This window comes from Alligator sinensis, unplaced genomic scaffold (genome assembly GCF_000455745.1).
Source record: "Alligator sinensis unplaced genomic scaffold, ASM45574v1 scaffold235_1, whole genome shotgun sequence".
In the NCBI taxonomy this organism is placed as follows: Eukaryota; Metazoa; Chordata; order Crocodylia; family Alligatoridae; genus Alligator; species Alligator sinensis.
Genome location: NW_005842042.1, coordinates 2,246,338 through 2,266,593, shown reverse-complemented (window position 1 = coordinate 2,266,593; position 20,256 = coordinate 2,246,338). Strand labels below are relative to the sequence as shown.

General features: G+C 49.2%; 1 protein-coding gene across 1 annotated transcript in view; it reads right to left on the bottom strand.

Annotated features, from left to right (window-relative positions):
- NPDC1 (neural proliferation, differentiation and control 1) overlaps positions 1–20,256 on the bottom strand; it is a gene marked incomplete at its 5' end in the record, with an annotated part of 93,290 nt that overhangs the window by 21,037 nt on the left and 51,997 nt on the right. The window lies entirely within an intron of this gene.

Below are 20,256 nucleotides of genomic sequence, written 5' to 3'. Positions count from 1 at the left end.
AGAGCGGTTTAAAAAGGGACTGCTCTACTCTGGGAGGATGAGTGGAAACACGTCTCCCACAACAGCGCTGCTAGGAGAGTGGTTCTCAACCTTTTTTTGTACCAGGACCTGCTTGTAAACATCAATGGCCAGTCCTGACCTAGTGCCTCTCACTCCTGACCTGCTGCTCCCTGCCCCCAGGCTCTAGCCCCTGCAGTGTGTGGGGACAGGAGGTGGGGGGGGGGCAGGGTAGCCCCAAGAAGCCCCTCACAGGCTGGAAACCTGCCAGCCTGCAAGGGAAAAGCCACAATTTTCCATGCTTTTCTCCTTTAAAGGAGAACCAATTTTTAAAGTTTGTTTGTGACCCTTCCATTCATTCTTGCAACGCACTTTTGGGTCCTGATGACCCACAGGTTAAGAAACGCTGTGCTAGGATGCTGACTGCCAGGCACACTGGCAGGGCAATGCAATGGCAGGGTCACCTGCCCTCCTCCATACTTATTCTGGCTCTTCAACGATCCATTCTAACAGGAATCATGGATGCATCCTTATCACGCCCTGACTGCACGGGTTTTGACTATGGTCATCCTTCACCACCATAAGGTCAGAAAGAATTAATGAAGGACATTAGCTCTGTTCACATGTAAGCAGTCAATGATCTGACAAGTTCTGCCACTCAAGTCAACAGCACTATGCTGTTTATGCCAGCTGAGAAGCTGTTCCAGAGCTGACTTATCTATGAACAAAGAGACACTCCTCCACAGCAAGTTTTTCTGATAGTCTTTTGAGTGTTGAATAGAACCAGCTTACCAAAGCATTTGTGCCTAGTTGCATTTAAACTCAGGATCTGCTTTAGAGCCAAACAGTTCAGAACAAACTTCTGTGGACACTATTCCTTAGACTCATCAAGTATGGAGCTGCGCTGGGATGACCCAGCATACGGGAACCAGGAGCAAGAGGGAAGAGAAGGCAACTGCACAGTAGGGAAGAGGGGCTGGTTCTAATCTCAGCTGCATGCAATTCCATGGAGAAGCAAATGCTGCAAAACCTTCTTGTATCACTCAGCAAAGGGCTCAATGCTCACCCATGGCTGGTCTAGAGCTCAGGATACCCAGCCTGCTGAAGCAGAGGCCATTAAATCCATTGGATGGACTCAGAGGGGGTTAACAGACCAGCAACAGGAGGGAAGGCAGCATTCGAGCCTGGCAGCCCTATAATGACCCACTTAAACTTATCTCTGTGTTGACAGTGATCATACTATGAGTGGGAGAGGGAGGATTATATATTTTATACACACACACACACACACACACACACGTATATATGTATGTATATATAGGAGCTGCACAAAGCTTTGTTGCAACCATACTATGGAAAAGCGGCTCAGGCTCATGGGCTGGGGGAAGTTTTGTCCCAAGAAAGTGGTGATCAACAGTTTATGCTGTTAGCTGGTCCACACAAGGCCTGCATCCAGGCTAGTAGCATAGCCTGGCTAAAATATCCATGACCCAAGTAAACCCTCGTTCTCTCCTGAAAGTCTGATCTAAAGAGACAGGGTAACATGAATTAAATTAGCACAAAGGCATCCATTTCTAAATTGGATCTGCAGCTACAGGTGGCTGTGGCCTCTTTGTCAGGGGCCTCAGATGTCTTCAGCACATGGGCTAGAGAAGGACAGCAGCCCTCATCATAGCCCAAAAAGTGAGATGGATCCTGGAGTACCCTGTCAGACCGCTGCTAACAAGCCAACAGACCCACGAAGGGGAGCAGCTGGAGGCATCTGGGATGGCTCAGCTTGGGCTATCCATAACATCATCTGGCACTTAGGGCCTGGTTTGGGACCATGCATACACCTCCTTCCAGAGGCCACAAGTATCTCAAGCACAGACAACCCTGTTTTGTAGGCTGCCTGCCCCAAGCAAGCACTTGTCAGGGCTTCCAACAGCAGCACTCTTCAAAGCAAGGGCTATTGTCACTGCAAAGGCAGCCTGTGCTGGAGAGGCTAAGGAGGATAACAAACATGGTAACCACAGGCCTCTAAGAGGCTGCATCTGTACCCACAAGAGTCAGACCTGTAATGGCCCATCACTAGCAGCGAGCTGTGATGTAGAGAGGAGACAGAATAAGGGATTTTTAACTCCTGGTCATGGATGTTCTTTCCAAGTGGGTTCTGCAACATCTGCAGAAGCCTCTTAGCCAAAGCTGAATGCCAAAAGGGCATCCGCCTATAGCAACACAATGGTAGGCTACTGTATCAGTACAGAGATGTGTCATGTAGACACAGAGCTCCACAAACAGAGTAATGAAATCAGTCCAGGCGTAAAAGGAAGGGCTCTCTCAGTTTGCTTGGTTACAGTGATATCAAGTACCCTTGGTCTGCATATAAAGCTTCACTAATTTAACTAGGTGTTACACTGAAGTGATATAGTTAAACTTTAGGGACAACTCTGAGTGTGGCTGCTCAAATATAAGTCTGACTTCTATTTAAACCTGTACCTCTAAAAACTTAAAACAAGTTTCACTAATGGAACTGGTTTTAAATCAAGATGTGCGTATAGGCAGGAAATCAAAGCAAAATGACCTTCAGGTTTTACATGGATTTAAACTGTGCAACTATGTCTAAATCATCTTCTCATGTCTTGTTACTGTGTTCAGATTTAAGGTTGGGAAATGGGCCCACGCTATCACTCCATCTGTAGCCTTAGAGAGGTCCTTGTTGGTGCATGGCTCCCCTTACATGTGGGCAGGCCAGCAGACGCTCTGTAGTCTGAAAGTTTCCTCCACATTTGTACACAATGTTTGCATTGTTGGAGTATCCCCATATTTGCATGTTAACTTTAGTCCTACCTACCCCTGTTCAGAGGGTGTTCAAGCTTCTCCATGTTGGCTAATCAAGCTCTGCACTTGCAGGGAGAAGTCCATCCTAACTCCCTCCTAGGTCATCTCTAATCATAACCGCTGCATTTTTATTTGTCTATATAAGCCGCAGAGAAGAAGAGTAGCAGTCTCTGGCCTCACACACTGCATTGCAGGAATCGCACACATGCTAATTTTGCCCAGCTGCTTGTAAGCCTAGAAATTGAAATGTAGTTGGCATTTAAAACTGGGCAAGTTTTCAGGAAGCAACAAGCTAAAGGAGACCCCAACTTGTGCACTCAATGGGTTGAACAGGGCAGATTCTGCCCAAGTAGGAAAGTAGCTGTAAAACCTGCTTGGAAGGAACCCGAGGGCCTCGCATAAATTCACCCTTAGGACAAGCGAAACATATTGAAGTCAAGGGAGACCTCTAGCGACCAGCAGAACTTGAAGGGATTACAGAGGATGCTGGCAGAGATGCAAAGGGTCCTTTGCTGTGCTACAAACCCCGTGGCTCCAGTAGTAAGTGCAAGGGTTTGAAAAGTACAGTATCTCATTTTCCAAGCTGAGAGGACTCCAGAAATCCAGGGATGGGAATATTGTATTCAGACTCCTATGCCCCAGCATACATTTGGGCTGCAGGAGGAAGAGGGCACAGAAATGGGAGACAGGAGACATGGGATTTTATTTCGGATGCTGTCATGCCCTGGGTGACTTGTGAAAGTCATCATCTCTCTGTGTTCAAAAGTCCCCCTGCCCTTAAAATAGCAGCAACAAGGTAAGGGCTGCTGAGACTTCATGAAGCCTAGATCACAGGCTTACTAGGCATGCATACTAGAGGCAAGACACAGATGTACTCTTTTCAGGAAGGGAGACTGCCGGCTGGGCCGGAGGCATTCCTCAGTCCCAGCGTGTCCACCTATTAAGGGAAGCGGCTCATAGTAGCTCCACGAAACAACCCTTAGGTAGCATAAGAGCATAGACATTAGAACAGATCCAATTCAAGAGCTACCACCATGGCTTGTGTATGGGAGTTAAGGACTTTCTCTCGACACACACGTGCCCACTCACAACTCAGAGCACCAGGGACTGAGAAGCCACTAGCAGCAACATTTCCAATGCTGCTAGGTTCATTGCACCTGATGTTTGGGTCTCTTTGAAGTATTTTATTACTGCCTGGCAGTTAGATGCATTTCAGTAAATTCTGAGTAACTGGCTGCATGAGTCATGTACCGCCCTCCAGACACCAGAGGAAAACTGCCACTGAGAGGATGCATTTCAGTAGGCTTGCACTACCTTTGCTCTTTCCTATGTAGTTTCTCTTGGGTTTATTCACCCATCCCACAAGGTTTTTCCATGGTCAGGTGCTTCTGCTAATGGACTGCAAGTTCCTCAAAGAGAATGGTTCTCAACCAGGGCGATGCAAGAGCCCCTCAGGAGTGCCACAACAGGCACTTCTACAGCAGTGCCCAGACAGAACTGCCCGCACAAGGCTGGAGCACGCACACTCCTCTCGCATTAGGGTTCTCCGATACATGGGGCAATTTTATCTGGCAGTGGCAGCACTCAGTTGAAAAGCACCGAGATCAAGTTGAGCACAACCATGGTTCTCAAGTGGGGATGCTGCCACATTCGAAAGAGTGGTGAAAGGCGGCCCGGATTCTGAAAAGGCTGAGGACCACTGCTCTAAGCAGAGCTTCCTGCTCATTAGTGAAAGGAAGTGGCCTTTATGAAATGAAAACTGCAGGCTGGTCTTACCCAGACTGAGTGGCACCAGAGGTGGAGGGCTGCATGTACTCCATCAACACCACAGTGCCAGTTTGAAAAAGGACAAAGGAGCTGAACAGGGTTCCAGCTCTAGCACCTGCCTGAGAGTCTCCCTTGTTCTCCTCGCTGTAGTTCTGTCTACACGTTCCCTTTTCCACCCCCTACGCATGATAGATCTATGCACAGAACAGGGTAGAGCACAAAGGAAAAAGCCTAATGACCCCAAGCTTGAAGTCAGCACAAGAAAAATCTTGTCCTAAGTGCTGTTTGGAGCAAAAGCAGGTTTTTGTTGTTTTTTTTAAGAAAAAATGTGTGTGTCCCAAGTCAAATCAACCAAATCAATTCCAAATCCATGAGTTGTTCAAGAACTATATGTGGCCCTACTACTGGCAAACATCCTCCACCCCCGCCTGGGGCTTCAGATGCTTCCAAATCCTTTGGCAGGCATCCTACATGCAGGCCCAAGCCCAAAGGCTTGGGGTTCAGATGCCCTCATGTTTTGCTTGCCCTCAGTCATATGGCCACAGGAGCAAGCTAAGGAGGAGTTTTCCATTTCCATAAAGTTGGCACACAGCCAAGCTCTTCCCACTGGAAGTGAAATTGGGAGACTAGCTATGCCTTACTTCAGTCAAGATACTACCCCCTGCCAAGAAAGTGATTTTCCCCTGCCAGTAGGAAAACCACTCTAGTGGTCATGGTATTTCACCTGCCAGGTAAGTATTTTGCTTGGAGCAAAAGCAGGTGCATGATTTATAGACACAGGAATGATGCAAACCCCTGATGCCCCTTCTCACTCCACACTTGCCAACTCATCCTTCAGGACTGGGATTTCCCTGCGAGCTCAAGACAAATTGGCTCTCAGCTTTCACTGAAATCAAAGCAGACAGTTATAGCTCAGCCTACAGCACCAGGAGAGCAGGACTCGGTCCAAAATAAAGGGCAGTGTAATAGATAAGAGGGTATAAGAACCGTATAGTAGGATCAGATTCTTACACTGGGTTACGCCAGTGTCCATCTCAGGCTGGCCATTGCTCAGAGCCTTGACACGCTTAGTGTAATCCCACCCCTGGGCAGGGAAGGTGCCTGGACCTCAGTGGATGCAGGAGGGCAGCCCGTAGCTCTAGTTAGGCAAGTTTTCCAAGCTCACAGTAAGACAGCCCAGCAGCAGGTGAGTGTTTGCTTTCGGGAAACAACTACACAAACACGGAGGCAGTGCAAACACAGCCATCCACCTGCCCGAGATACAGCTCTGCTTACCTGACAGCTGTTTCGGGTTTTTCACAGTCACCTGGCAACCCTTGACGACACCCATGACCTAGTTGCCAGGGTTATTGTATCCCAGTGCCCCATTTTCTCCACAGCTCTTTGAATGCAGCAAACACCACTGGACTGTGTACAGGCTTTCGGTGGGAGAGAACACAATGAACTGTGGCAGGCAGGCACATCTCCAAATCCCCACCAGGAACTGATCAAGCCCCATCACAAAACTAGGCAGGCTTTTCCTGCCCCTGCTACACCCGCCAGATGCCTGCTCCAAGAATCTGGCTCTTCTATCACACATTACAACCCCCTACCAAGTCATTCTTCAAACTGCTTTTCAAGTCCAATAGCCTGGATTTACAGAGGAGCTCAGGCTGAAAGGTACAAAGCTAATCCAGTGACCGGGGCTCAAGGTACAAAGCTAATCCAGTGACCAGGGGCTCTTTTGTTAGCACATACAACTGGCAGTAGGGGTAACACCTGGAAATCCCAGTCGTGGACCAGGACCCCCCTGTGTTAAGCACTGTACAAACACAGGATGGAAAGACGGCCCCGGCCCGCTGATCTCTTGCAGGCAAAGTTGTTTTAATCTACAGGAACCTGCTGCAACCCCCGACTCAGGGAAGAAACAAACTTGCCTGCAAAATGGAATAAATGGGATGTCTTGTGCATGCATTGAAGGCCCGCTCCCCCCCCGCCCCTTACCTCTATGGTGGTGCAATGCACGCCACCCGACATACACCGGGGAGCCGACGGACACCGTCACCAGGACACACAGGCACTCAGGAAGGAAGACCTGACTCACTTTCATCTCGAGCCCAACAGTTCCTTGTGGGAATCCCAGGCCCCGTGTGCAGAGCTCTCAGGCAGCAGAGGGAAGGCACTGGCAGCACCTCTGCAGCGCAGGCTGCGTGTTCTCCTCCTGCTCTCCTGTGCCTGTGCGCGGGTGTCTATGTTGAGGGGGAAGCAACATTTGCTCCTTCCCACGCTCTGCCGCCAGAAGCAGCAGCCAATGATAGGAACGGGGCTGGGGAAGGAGGGAAAGGAAGGTGACAGCAGGGAAGCCAGATCGGTGTTGTACATGAGTCATGATAAGCCCCCAGGGTAAAGCCTGAGCCTTTGTATAATGAGCCCCCTATCTAAGAGCCTTCCTACGCAGGCGGTGTTCCCAGAAATCTCCCCACATGCACAAGTGTCTCCATGTATGGTGTTACACAGGGACACCCCAAACAGACATCCTGCCATTAATCAGCAGATCCCTGCTGGCAGCAACAGGCTCCGTGGGAGCTGCATCTCTCATCCCCACCCTGAGCTCTGGATGTGCTACAGCGAGCAGCCTCATCAAGGGCTCCTGCAGTTATGCCAATGAGGGCTCAACACCTATCTGGTGTCGGTGGATCCATCTTATGGCTGGGCTGGGGGCAAGGAGGCAGGTGCTGCAAGCAATGCTACAGCTCCTGCCACCAGTGCAAGGATGGGGAGATCAGCCAGAGATGGGGAAAGGAAGGAAGAGCTGGTTTGTGACTGGGATTTCTAAAGGAGCTCTATCTGAATTTGATGCCTAAATGCCATCAATTCTCAACAGGGCTTGGATGCCTAACCCACAGGGGTGCCCAAATAACTTTAACTTCTCTAGGCAGATCTAGAGATGAGGTGTGTGTGGTTTTGGGGGGGGGGGAATAGAGAGGAAAGGAAGCACATTTCATGGCCCACCCTCTATAAAGGTGCTGTGAAGAGACAGCCTTTAGGCTGGCTAGGAGATAAGAGAGCTGAAGTGCCAGCTGGAGGTAAGCTGTGGCTGACACAGCGGCAGTCCCATCACTGTACAGAACAAACACTGCTCATTGGTGGGGGGGGCTCCCCTACCCAGTGGTCCTGTACAGAGCGGATGGATCCAGTCCTGGAAGCGTGCATCACTGCTGACATCCTTGCCTCCCTTGCTATGGCAGTGCAGACACAAAGGCATGTTGCCATGGAGATGGGGAGAAACGTGCATCTTACCCTACTCTTCCTCCACAGAGCTTATACAAAACATGTTCAGGAAATTATGTGAACATGAAATGCCCACTGCCATTAGGCAGGGCCTGGGGCAGATCCTATGGAAGTACACTCTTCCTTTTCCCCCAGCTTCTCCTGCCCCTGCCACCTGCTCTCAGCTGCCACCCCCAGAGGGAGAAATCCTGCTGTATTTCTTCCACCCTCCCTTTCTCCATCATCATCACTATCTCTTCCATCTCTCCTTACTCCAGCTAGTCCTTCAACACCAGCAGAACCCACCGCCCAGCTCTCAGGTGGGGGTACAAAAAGAAAGCAAGGATGGGTTATTCAACTTGCTCATCTCTCTGCCTTGAATCCACAGTGGGGACAACGGAGGACCAGTAGGACAGACTGCTGTTGGGACACCAAGAAGAGTCTCTGCCTGGAAAGGATGAGCACAAGTTACTGAGGTGACAGGATTAAGAAAAGCTGTGTGGGGGAGGCCAATGGTGACAGATGTCTCACTGTTTTTAACCTGTCTGAACACAGGCAATTCAAGTACATAGAAATATACTGCTAGACTATTGTTGTGAGGACTCAGCCAGCCTGCCTAAGGGCAAAGTAGCTTACACCCACTTTGGATGTGAAAAGCTCTCAGTTCAAATCCTTCCCAAGACCTCTCCTCTGGGACATACAGAGACCAGAATCTTTTTCCAACTGATGCACAGCACGACCTTCATGTTACAGAATCTCCAGAGCCCAAGTGCAAACTCCAAGCTGCAGAAGTAAGCAGAGGTGAAGGAATCCCAAACCCTGGGACCTGTTATCATAGCTCAAAAGTCAGGCTGAAAAGCAAAACAGGAGAATGGCAGAGAAGAGCAGTGTCTTCAAAGGCTTACTGTCATGGAGATCTTTTCCATGCTCCATTGCAACATCAATGACAGCAATTTCTGCTTCATTTTGCCCTGAACTGGAAGCATTTTACCTGCCCCGGGCACTTAGCATTTTATGGAATAGTTGAGAGCCCAAGTGGTTGATCATCACTACATGGAAGCACCTGCCATTACAGGTGACAATTGCTGGGGATAGGGAATGGGGAAGAGGGAAAGAATTGGTAAGTGCTCTCTGAGAGCTTGGAGAGAAGATTTCACAGGCAAGAGAAACTAGGCCATGCATCATGATGGCAGGATGCCATCATGCCATGCGGAGACACAGACACTTCCACACAGCTTGGCAGCATCACAACATCACATCAGATTGGCAAATCTCCACAAGGGTGACAAGTCCATTAGGGGGACTCTGTGCATTTCAGAGATTTGTGTTGCTTCAACACTATAGTATCTAACCATCTCCACCCAGTCATCTCCCAAATGCCCTGTGGGTGTGACAGGGTGCTGCCTCTGTCCCCATTTTGCAGATGTAAATTGAAATAGGGAGTGATTAAGGGATTTGATGGACAAAGATGAGCACTTGCCAAGGGGTTTTGTTAGCATTCCCATCCAAGAAGTGTTTGCTGGCATTCTAGACAGGGCATACAGAGGCTGTGTCCTATGTATATAAAGATGTACTTTACAGGTATTGCCCATCATTGATTCTCACCAAACAGGCAGGGACAGGCACGTGCAGAGACCACAGCAGACTGTCAACAACAGCTCATTCTGCACCTGGTTTACCTGGCAATCAAAGAATGTGCTGCACTTTCCAAATCACTGTCACTGTCTGGCATTGCAAACAGAGGGCAGGGATGTGCTCTACCAGGCATGATGGCCTTCTCCTTTGTAGTTAGGTAGGAGTTGATCAAACAGGGCTCTCCTTTAAACATGGGAGAAAAAACACCCCTCACCTCCCAAATCAATCCCAGGGTGTTAAGGTTGTACTGGACTCATGTTGTGGCCATGATGGTCCAGGAAATACCTCTCTAGTCTGCTTATAGTTTTTGCTGTGCCTGCTTTCTCGTCAGCCCTGGAGAAGAAAGCACTGCATTCAGAAGCTGGTCTCAGTCCATCTGAACTATGCAGTTGGTCCAATAAAGGGTCTCACCCACAAATATCCTTGCCTGTCATTGTGTGCCAAGACATTCACAGCCGCAGCCTTAATTTTGAAGTGGCTTCCACTATCCAAAAATTATTTCAGCAACCAGCCTCGACTAGAGCACCCACACAGGGCCCACGTTACTGGGGAATCGGAGGACTGCACTACTGCAGAGACTGCCTACACTCTGGGGCAGGGATAGTGTTCTTGTTCCAGGTTTGTACAGCACTGAGCACAATGTGTCCTGTCTGTCACTGGTGCTCCCAAGTGGTACTGTAATGCAAGTTAGTAGTTTCAAATATTTAACAGCACATACAGGCAGTTGGCTCCGAGAAGCAGTACAGCACTGCTGGCTACAGTGCAGTTCTTCTAAGAAATTATGGCCAGGGAGTGTGTTTGCTGGCTGAGTAACTCTGACTAAGATAATGTTGCGGAGGTGGTGCCAGCAGGATTCCCATGTCGTCGTGTCCCCGCTCCTCTCCCCACCACCAATACATTATACCATGTACACACAGAGGCTTTGGGGACATACAGAAGGTGGAGGAGAGGATACCAGCATGTCTAAAATTTGGATCCATCAGTCACACCACCAGGCCTTTACATTTTTAGGAGAGAGACAAATAAAGTGAAGAGCTCTCACCGCAGTCCAGAGACCTCTCACTTCAGGAACCAGCACTTTGCTCATGATGAGCGGCTACATCTGGTTGTTGATGGATCTCCAGAGGGTCTGGGTCTGGGGTTCTGATACCAGAGAAGGAGTCCACCTGCTGTTTGATTTGGGTCTTTGAAACCCAGATCTACACTCACTCTTTTCCCCAAATCCCCTGAATCCAAGAGGCTGCATGAATAAAGAACTGAGAATTTCATGTAGGCTTCAGAGCATTTCCTGAAGGCTCCTGTGAATATTTCATGGGCCTGTCATGTTTCCCTGCATATAAAAAAAAGTTTGATGCATTAAAGCAGCTTGAAATAATGCATGGGGGTAGGGCATCCCACTTCCAGACCTTTTGTTCACTGCAGCCTGGTTCCCCAAAGCAGATGGCAGCTCTCCGGTCCCTATCAGTCTTTAAGCAAGCATCTCATCTCCCCTAGGCTGGCCAAGATCCTGGCCATAGCAGCATAATGCTGCATGACTTTATGAAGCATAAGAAAAGAAAATAACCCAAGATCGTTGTCTGATGCTTTTTGATGCCAGAGCTCTCCTGTGTCCTTCTAACAAGGGAGCAGATAGGCAGCTGCTTTATCCAACTAGGAGTCCTTTCCTAGTCTGAAAAGGACCCTGTCCCCCTGCATGTGTCAGCCCTGATAAGAGAGACAAAACAGCAGCAGAGCCAGAGCCAGCAGCATACAGCAACAACAGACCTTTGTAGCTGATCAGAGGTAGCAGCTGTTTCACTACTTCCTGCCCATCAGTGGACTGCAGGGAGGAGTGGGTGGGAGCTGTTTTTTCTTTACAGCAATTTGCAGAAAGGGCCTAGAACAGTTTGGCAGTGGTCTCTATGTGTCTTGCTGCTGGCAGTGTCAGTCTCATGCAAGACTCCACCGGTGTACCTGTGAGATGCTGTGGGCAGAGCAAACCTCGAAAGCATGATATCTTCAGCTGCCCATAACTTAATAAAGTAATCCCTTTGCCAGCACAGCTCAGACAACAGTGAAGAGCCCTTCAAAATGGCTACAGATGGGACAGGGCACAGATTTTCACTGAGCACAGGCTACCCAGTGGCTTTTGACCTGTGGTCCGTGGACCTCTGTGGGTCCACAGACTACATCTAAGGGGTCCACCAAAGACAAATATGATTAATCAAAAGTATATGAATACCCATACTTACAATTCAACGTGGTCCATACTGCCATTCAAAATTTTTTAGGGGTCCACAAATGAAAAAAAAAGGTTGAAAACCACTGCACTAACCAATAATAAAACAAGAGATTCTCAGTTCCCCGGCATAGTTTGCAATGAGCATTTTTCCCAGTAGGGGACACCAAATAGCTACACAGAGGATGAAGTCCAGCAGTTCACCCATAGTACTAGGCTTCATCCCGGACCATCAGTTCTCACCTTCCCCATTCTGGCATGGGGTGGCAGCTGTCCCCTGTGGCTTTACATGTCCCTGCTTCAGACACTGAAACCAAAAGGAGCAGGTGGGAACATACAAGGAGCAAAGAGTGGCTGGGTCTGTATCATGAGAACAGTGTTTTGGCTGATACTGCAGCTCTGATGATAGAGTAACTAATGTGGCCCTCACTAATCTCCGGTGAAAGCCCAGCCAGAGGCATTCATTAAACAGATAGAGAAGTACAGCTGGTCCTGAGAGCTCAGAGAAAACTGACTTCCTCCCTGCCCCCAGAGCATTACACTGCAAAGGAGTAGACGGCAGGACAACTGCAGCAGAGACCCAGTTTGCAGCACTGAGCGCTCAGCCAGGCACATCTTCTTCCAGGACTGGGCCCAAACAGCTAACAACCAGATCCTCAGTGGATGCAGAGGGCTGCATGTGCCACCGGCCTCAATGGAGCGTGGCTAGTTAATGCCCTGGCACTGGAGCTCTGGGGCGTGGGGTTCTGGGAGCAAAGTCGCATCTCACTAAGAAACCACCAATGCCAAGTCCAAAACAAGAGCAAATCTAAATTGGCTCGTGCCCAGGGTCACAGTCAGGCAGAGACACTTGTGGGAGACCTAGCCCAGGGCTTGCCTCCTATGGGACTGCCTGGTATCTGTGCACAGGAGGCCAAGAACAGCAACATCCATCTGGCATCTGCTCCATGGGTAGGGATCTAGTCTACCCAACTCAAGGAGGCAGCCAGATGATTTTGCAGGCAGATCCTGGGGCTGGCTGCCATTTTCATAGGCTGAGTGTGGCAGGGCCCCCCACACCTCTGATTGGCCAAGGGGCCCCCGCAGTCCTGCCCCTCCCAGCAGATTGCCACATGTCCTGAAACAATGGCTTAATTACCCTGGTTAAGCCTGGGGAAGCCATTAATCCACACTTAATAACATGTAGATTAATGGCTTAAGTGTGGATTAATGGCTTCCCCAGGCTTAATCAGGGTAAATAAATTGCAGCTTCAGGCCATCCCCAAGCAGTGGGCTCTGCGATTTTGGTGGCTTGCTAAAAAAAATCCTTACCAGCAAACAGAGAAAAGGCCAGGAAGCCCTGTAGTCTTGAAGTAATGGGGAAGGTGGGGGGCGGGGAAGACTCTCAGTGTCTCTTGGGCACCACTTACTGGCTGATTCCCAAAGTAGCAATGACCTCCTGGGCCCATAGGACTCGGACAGAAACTTTAGGCACACAGGGAAAGGGGTGCACAAACAGCAGCTCACTAGGATGCAGGCGTGGGAATGTGGGGCTTCTGACCTGGTGCACGCCAAAATCCCAGCATCCTGGTATAGACTCCTGCAAAGACTCTCCAAATCTTTCTACAACACAGTGCATCTCCCACTTCCTACTACCCCAACACAGAGTAGACACTGGATAGCAGGAACCAAGATCCAGGGGAAGGCATAGAACAGTCTGTGATGGGGTCATTTGTCTTGCTACCTCCCTGATGCAATTTCTTTGGGTAAGGAGTCTGAGAGAATGAGGAACAGACAGAGCTTATGTCTCACTAGATCAGTGCAATGAACCAACAGGTCAAACCATGCACCATTACACTCAAATGGTCTCATCACCTCAAAAAAAGGGCAAAGCTTTCTGGGTGAACTGCAAGTACGTCAGAACAGGTCTAGCGCATGGCCTTTGCTAACGAATGCTACAGTGCAGCCAGTCACCATGCTGCATTAGCTCAGGGAAGCAAAGCAGGGGTCAAGGTGGGAACTAGGATGCAATTTCACAGTAGATTAATCAGTTAAGACTCCAGGCCCGAGTGCTGTGCTAGTGTAGGCTTGTGCGTTGAACATCTCTGAGGGGCAGAGACCACAGCAACTCCTGGCTAGTGCATTCGTCACTGGGAGACCTGCTGACTGGGAGATGGCAACAAGGAGCAAGGATGAGACATCATGTGATGGGCTTGACGCAGCTGCCAACTCAGCTGCTCTTGTGTTTAAGGCTTGGCAGTGCCCTCCCACTGTTCTGCAGCACATTCTCATAGCAGTGATGCAGGGAGGGCTCATGACTGCTACTGGAGTGGAAGGAGGGGGATTTTATTTCAAGCTCTCCCTCCATTTCAGAGAGGCTTTAAAGGGGCATAAGACCAATCCACCACCTCAACTGTCTGACTTGGGCCAAGCAAAGCCTCTCTCTCTCTCCCAGTCTGAAGCTACTAGGACCAATCAGGTCTGGCTGTGAGCGAGAGAGCGAGCTGAGAAGCCCTGTATGTGCACACAAGGCTCTGGAACCCCACAACCTGACACCCAGGACTGGCCACCTACCCTCCTGGCCCAGTGACCTACCCTCCTGGCCACTGCTATTGGAAAGGGAGGCCCATGAAGGGACAACACTCAGCACTCAAATTCATTTCAGCAGTGGACAGAAGCAGCCCCTTGCTGACTGCTTTAGAAATTCCTGTTGGAAGGGACCAAGATCTCTGGAGCTGAGTGTATGAAAATACAGTATGAATGAAAAATTGACAAGCAACAAGGCAACGGTGCCATGGATCATGCTCCAAAGCATAGGAACTGAAGTAATCTGTACTCCAGCTGTGGCTCCAGGAGGGGGTGTCCAAAGTCACATTGGCCAAGTCCTCTCTCTCACTCCCATGTTTTGGAAACACATCTGCTCTGTTTTTTAAATACATCTGCTCCTCTTTTTTTTTTTTTTTATTAAATGAAGGAGATAAGAATCTTATAACCTAAGAGATGGTGATGTAGAAAATATGGCAAAAGGACCTAAATTCCTACCCTTCAACCAGAATTAGACTCACTAGGTTTGCAGAGAGCTGGAATAAGCTGCAATCACAACTATAAGGTACAGGTAACTGCTGAAAGTGCTGCGTCCAGAATCATTAGAGTACCAAGGATTGTTCATGTTCCCACTGTCCTGATACAAGCCAAAGCAGAGGAGACCATCACTCCTGAAGCTACAAGCCAACCTGACCCGTCACTTGCCCAGGGGATGCCTGCCCGTGGGAGGTACTGACCAAAGAGGACATCCTTTGCGTCTCCAATCTGACTTTACTGGTCTACCATAAAGAACTTCTCTACTGTCAAGAGCTTCTCTTTTTCTTGTGCTGCCTTGTTGTGTGAACAAATACATGCCACACTCCTTCAAAGACACTTTAAAAAGAAATATTTCTTCTAAAAGTGGCTCACCTTAAATATTTGAGTTAATTAAAAAAACCTTCATATGCACTGCAGAGGTTATATATCCTTGCAAATGTGTTTTGTTTTGTTTTTTAAGCTGAAAGTCAAAACATGGGTGTATTCTGAATTCAAGGGCATCCTATTGTCAAAGAAACATGGCATAATTTGCACACATACATACAATAGATAGCACGTATGCATCCAGATTTCCAGCAAATACAAATTCAATCACCCTACAGTCATTGTGTGTTGCAACAGATTGCCCACATAGACCTCACTGCCAGAAACACTGAACATTGTAAGTTATTTTGCCTAAATAACATAACACAAAATAAGAGTTACCGACACAAGCCACTTAAATGGCAATCCTGAGGGGCCTGAGGGTTAAGCAAGACATTTTATTTAAGAAACTTGAACCCCAGAAACCCAAAGTATGATGGATACAGTACTTAACTTTGTCATTCAAGCCCTGCTTGGGCTCATCTAACCACCTAACCATTTGTTAGCATCATTCCAAAATTGTTAGCTCATTAAATTAAGGTCCTTTTAAACAAGCAACACCATTGTTCAGTTCTTAGTTTAATAAAGACAATTCGTTTAGTTAGGATTTTAATTAAGTTTCTAATTTGCATTCTTATTTAAGTTTGCAATAAACCAATGACGCAAAGCTAGTTTTTCCCTTTTCCAAACTGCAACATGGGTCACCACCAAGTTGCCAGAGGTAAATCTCAGGCAATACATTTGCAAGCCATCTGGCTCTGCAAATTTGGTGTATTAGCATAGCAGTTGTATGATGGCTAGTTCCAGAGCAGTAATCACAGTCACTTCCTTGTCCTAGTGACTGTTTCAGGCACAAGCAACCTTGTGCACTTATTTGTACTTTAAATACAAAGCTATCTTCAGCTGGTGTACAAGTGCTGATCTAGACCTATCCCAGCACCCTGACATTGTCTGGGCAGTCACATGGCAGCTGAAATGCACTACAGCTCTAAGCAGCTCCTTTTGAGTTGAGCTGAACTGATCTGTCCTCAATCATCCAAGGATCATTACAGGATAGCAGCCAGTGAGAACTGGACATTGGACAGGGCAGCCAAAAGCACCAGGCCATCGTGTGAGCTCTAAGAAGCAGGTGGGTCTATTTCCTGGGTCCCAGGCCAGTAACCAGCCTTCTAAACCTTGCAGTGGAGGGAGTCTGTCTTGAACTGGGGTGCAGGATCACTTTAGGGAAGCATGCTGGGACAGGCTGTTTTTCTAAACTGCCTTATGGGCAACTACCGGATTTTGCCCAATTTCTTCTTCCTCCTCCATGGGAAGAGCCCCAAGTCCTTCTTAGGAGGGGTGACACACTGCATATGTGAGTAGGTTCATTTCTTCTGCCCCAAAGGGCTCCTTGAAGGCACAGAGGGTGAACACCCCAGCTACAGTTAGTTCAGTGAGCTCGGTCATCAGGCATCATAGTATTACTGGCTTCCCAAAAGCATCAAGAATGGGCACTAGAAATGGATCCAAGGAGGATGAAGGAGGCAGATGGCCCAATCACCTTGACAACAAACTGCTCCCAGGGCTGGGGATAAGGGGTAGGGTAGGGTAAAGTGCCAGGAGAGGCCAGAAATGGAGTGATGCAATAGTATGAACCATAGCTGCTGAGAGAGAGAACAGGAGGCTTTCAGGGTATCTTTTAGAAGAAATTTAGTGTCTACAGCACTGATTCTCAGTCAGGGTGTCATGGCACCTTGGGGTGTCTTAAGATCCTTTCAAGGGTGCCGCAAGGTGCCACACAAACATGATTTACAAGACAAATTCAGAGATTTCAAATAGAAATCCTTAGTTGTTGTCTTTCTGAGTTCTGTAACAGAAAACAATTCTCTATTGTTTTTCTGTACCCAAAAAAGAGCAAACATTAAGAGCTATCATTTTCCAATGGGTGGCTCCAGTCTATCCAGTGGTGCTTTGAGACTAAAAAAAGCTGAGAACCACTGGTCTACAGGGACCAGAGGCTGAAGCCTGAAAGCCTCCAAAAGAAAAACACTGTAGAAAAATACTCAGGAGTGCTGGGGGGGGATGGCAAGTGTGACAGTATAAGAACAGGCAGCAGGTTAAGGCTCTCGAACTTGCTGGTATATTTGAAAAGCCACATCTGCTCTAGCTAAGCTTTAAAACTAAACACAAACTGGCATGGAACAGCAGTCAAATGCCAAGCCTGTGACAAGTGGGCCAAGAGCTACCTCACTCTGGCAGCCATAGGCTGCTCTGCCAAGGAAGGTACATCCTTATTTCTCCTGGGTTAGAGATAGGGAAATCAAGGCAAAGAGAAATGAAATGATTTGGCTCAAGGTCACAAAGCAGATCAGCTGCAAACAGGATTCTGGTACTCATCCAGGGACCCCACCCACCAGAACACTACAAACCAAGGGGACAACATGGTGGAGAGGAGCCAAGGCTGGCCCAGAGGGATGGGACTATGCCAATGCCAGCAACATGTTTTGATACTTTGCAGATTAATTGGGTTGTGCATACAAGCTTGGAGCACGTCTATAAATGCCCCAGAAGTTGGAGGGGGTGGAGGGGCACTTTAATTTGAGCAGCTCCAAGAGCCACTAATTAAAGCGCCCAGTGTCATGTGCATCAGTTTCCCTGTGCTGAAAAATGGCGGCGGGGCACTTCAAGTAAAGCCTGTAGAACCAGCTTTAATTAAAGTGCCTCTGCCGCCATTTTTCAGTGTGGGGACACTGATACACATGACATTGGAATCTAAAGAAGCACGGTAATTACCACGCTCCAGCAGACTTGATTCATTGAGTCTGCTCTGAGATGCTGTAATTACAGCGTGTTGCAGCAGCCTCCGTGCATGTGTATAGGTGCCCTTGGATACCACAGTAGATAGGTGCTTGTCTTCCCTGAAAGGATAAACTTTAATTTCTACTTTAAGGCTCATACATGCCACTGTAGCTAACAAGGAGTCCACTCATGATCCAGAAGAACCCCCTTAATGGCTTGAGGTGTTAGAGGAAACCTCAAAAAGGGAGAGCAGCAAGCTGTCCTCCACCCCCTGTTCTCATTGTCATCAAGAGAGCATGTCACAATCCCTGTAGTGCTGGCTTGCTAGATGACAGGTGGCCTGGTAGCTTTTGGGAGCTGCATTCTCCTCACACAGGCTGCAAGCATCCCTCACAGATAAGGAGAAGGTGAGTTTGAATCTACCTGGGCGATTCCAATTTCAGGCAGTATCTTACCACATCCCCCTTCCTTCAATCCCCGCGCTGAGCCGAGTGGCAGAGCATGCAGGGCAGCAGAGTGGAGGCAGTGACTAATGTCTCTGTCAGAAAGAAGTGACGCCTCATCTGCCAGCCACTGACACAGTCAGACCCGCCTCACAGCAAGTGACACTGGTGCTCCGCAGAGAAGAGGGAAGAAGATCATTGCAAGAGCCACTGACATTAAATTAGTGCAACTTCCCTGTGCAGATGAGATCAGAAACAGTCTAGTTCAGGGGTGGGCAATTTATTTGGGCCAGACGCCACTTAGGGAGTTCTGGTAAGCTGTCGCAGGCCAGGTCAGCACCCCCCACCCACAACAGCTCAGCAAAACTCCCTAAGTGGTTTGGCCCTGAACTCAGCCAGGGGGGTGGGGAGCAGCATCCAGGAGCGGGATGGTCCAGGACCGGGGCTGGAATCAGGAGCTGGTGGCAGCATGGGGCCAGGGTCTGGGACAAAGCCCCGATCCACTCCTGGAATGCTCCTGCCTGTACCCATTGCAGGGATGTGCAGGGAATGGATCATGGCTCTGCCCTGGGCCCTGGCCCTGCACTGTCATTGCCCTGTGATCCCAAGCTTGGCCCTGGCCCCACCTGCCTGTCCTACTCCTGGATGCCACTCCCTGCCTGCCCATGGACCCATCTCATCTGCCAACTGAACGCACCTTGCCCACATGGGTCTCAGGCCAGTCTCCTTGGAGACCCCACCCACCCGCTCTGTCTGGCACCCTTAGCAGTGGGAGTGGGGCGGATGGGCCAGGGTGCCTGCAGTGTGGCCAGGTCCAGTGGCAGAGACCAGCAGCGGCAGCTGGAAGGACCCGATGCTACAGGGGTTCTGGGAAGCGAGTCTGGCCTCTGTGCTGCCCCACCCCACTGCATGCCTGAGGGAAGTGGGATCAGCTGTATGTGCCACAGCCCTTGTGCTGCCCCCTGCATCTAGGCCGGGTGAGACCAAGGGACCTGCTGCAGGCCAGATAAAATCCCTTGGCGGGCCAGATCCAGCCAGCAGGCTGTATTTTGTCCACCCCTGGTTTAGTCTGTGGTGACTGGTGACTCCAACAGGCCAGCTCCCAAAGCTGATCCTCCTCTTTGGCCAACATTTTCTCAACTGGTGAATTCAGCACACAACCAGTAGGCGATTTGATGGGGGCGCCATAGTCAAAGACGCATCCCTCAGCCACACAAAGCCCTCTCTGCTACTAGCACAGGCCCATTACTCATGCTTCCAGCTACAAGCTTATCTCCGAGCTACTGTGTCCAGTTCAAGGACAAAGAGGCCCCGTCCCTTTCCCAAACATGTTCCATTGCTTCTCAATGTTCAATGACGCAACTGTTGGCATTGTCCTACTGGCATGGGGGGTTTTTTGTGCTGTGACAAATGACCTAACAACAAAGCAGTTGGAGATTTTGAGCAGAGCAGCACAGCTCCGATGCTTCAGAAGGGCATCTACGCTTGGGAGAGAGCTGGCTACAGTCGGCTCTTGGGTACACAGAGTACTAGCGTGTTCTGCACCAGAATCCTGCTTCAACGGGGCAGCCTGGAGCACAGACAAGAAGACCCTCTCTGGAATACAGCTGGAGATGTATCTACATGGCAAAAGTAGTGCCAGGCAGAGACTCCTAAGTTTGCTTGGGTGCTGGAAGCCATCTAGCCACTCGGTGCTTCACGTGGGTGAAGATTCTGCTTCTCAGTGTGGCAATTAGGCTTGGGTTAAGGGTAGTCTGCACTAAGCTAGCCAGTGCAGCAACTGCATTACCCCAGCTAGCTCTGCCTGCACGGCTTCTCTTTACAAGGTACCATGTCAACATGCCTTCATTCAAACCCCTGAAATACCCAGGAGCTTTCAGGCAATCCAGAAGATTCTCTGGACAGGGACTTGTCTGGGGGTAGCCT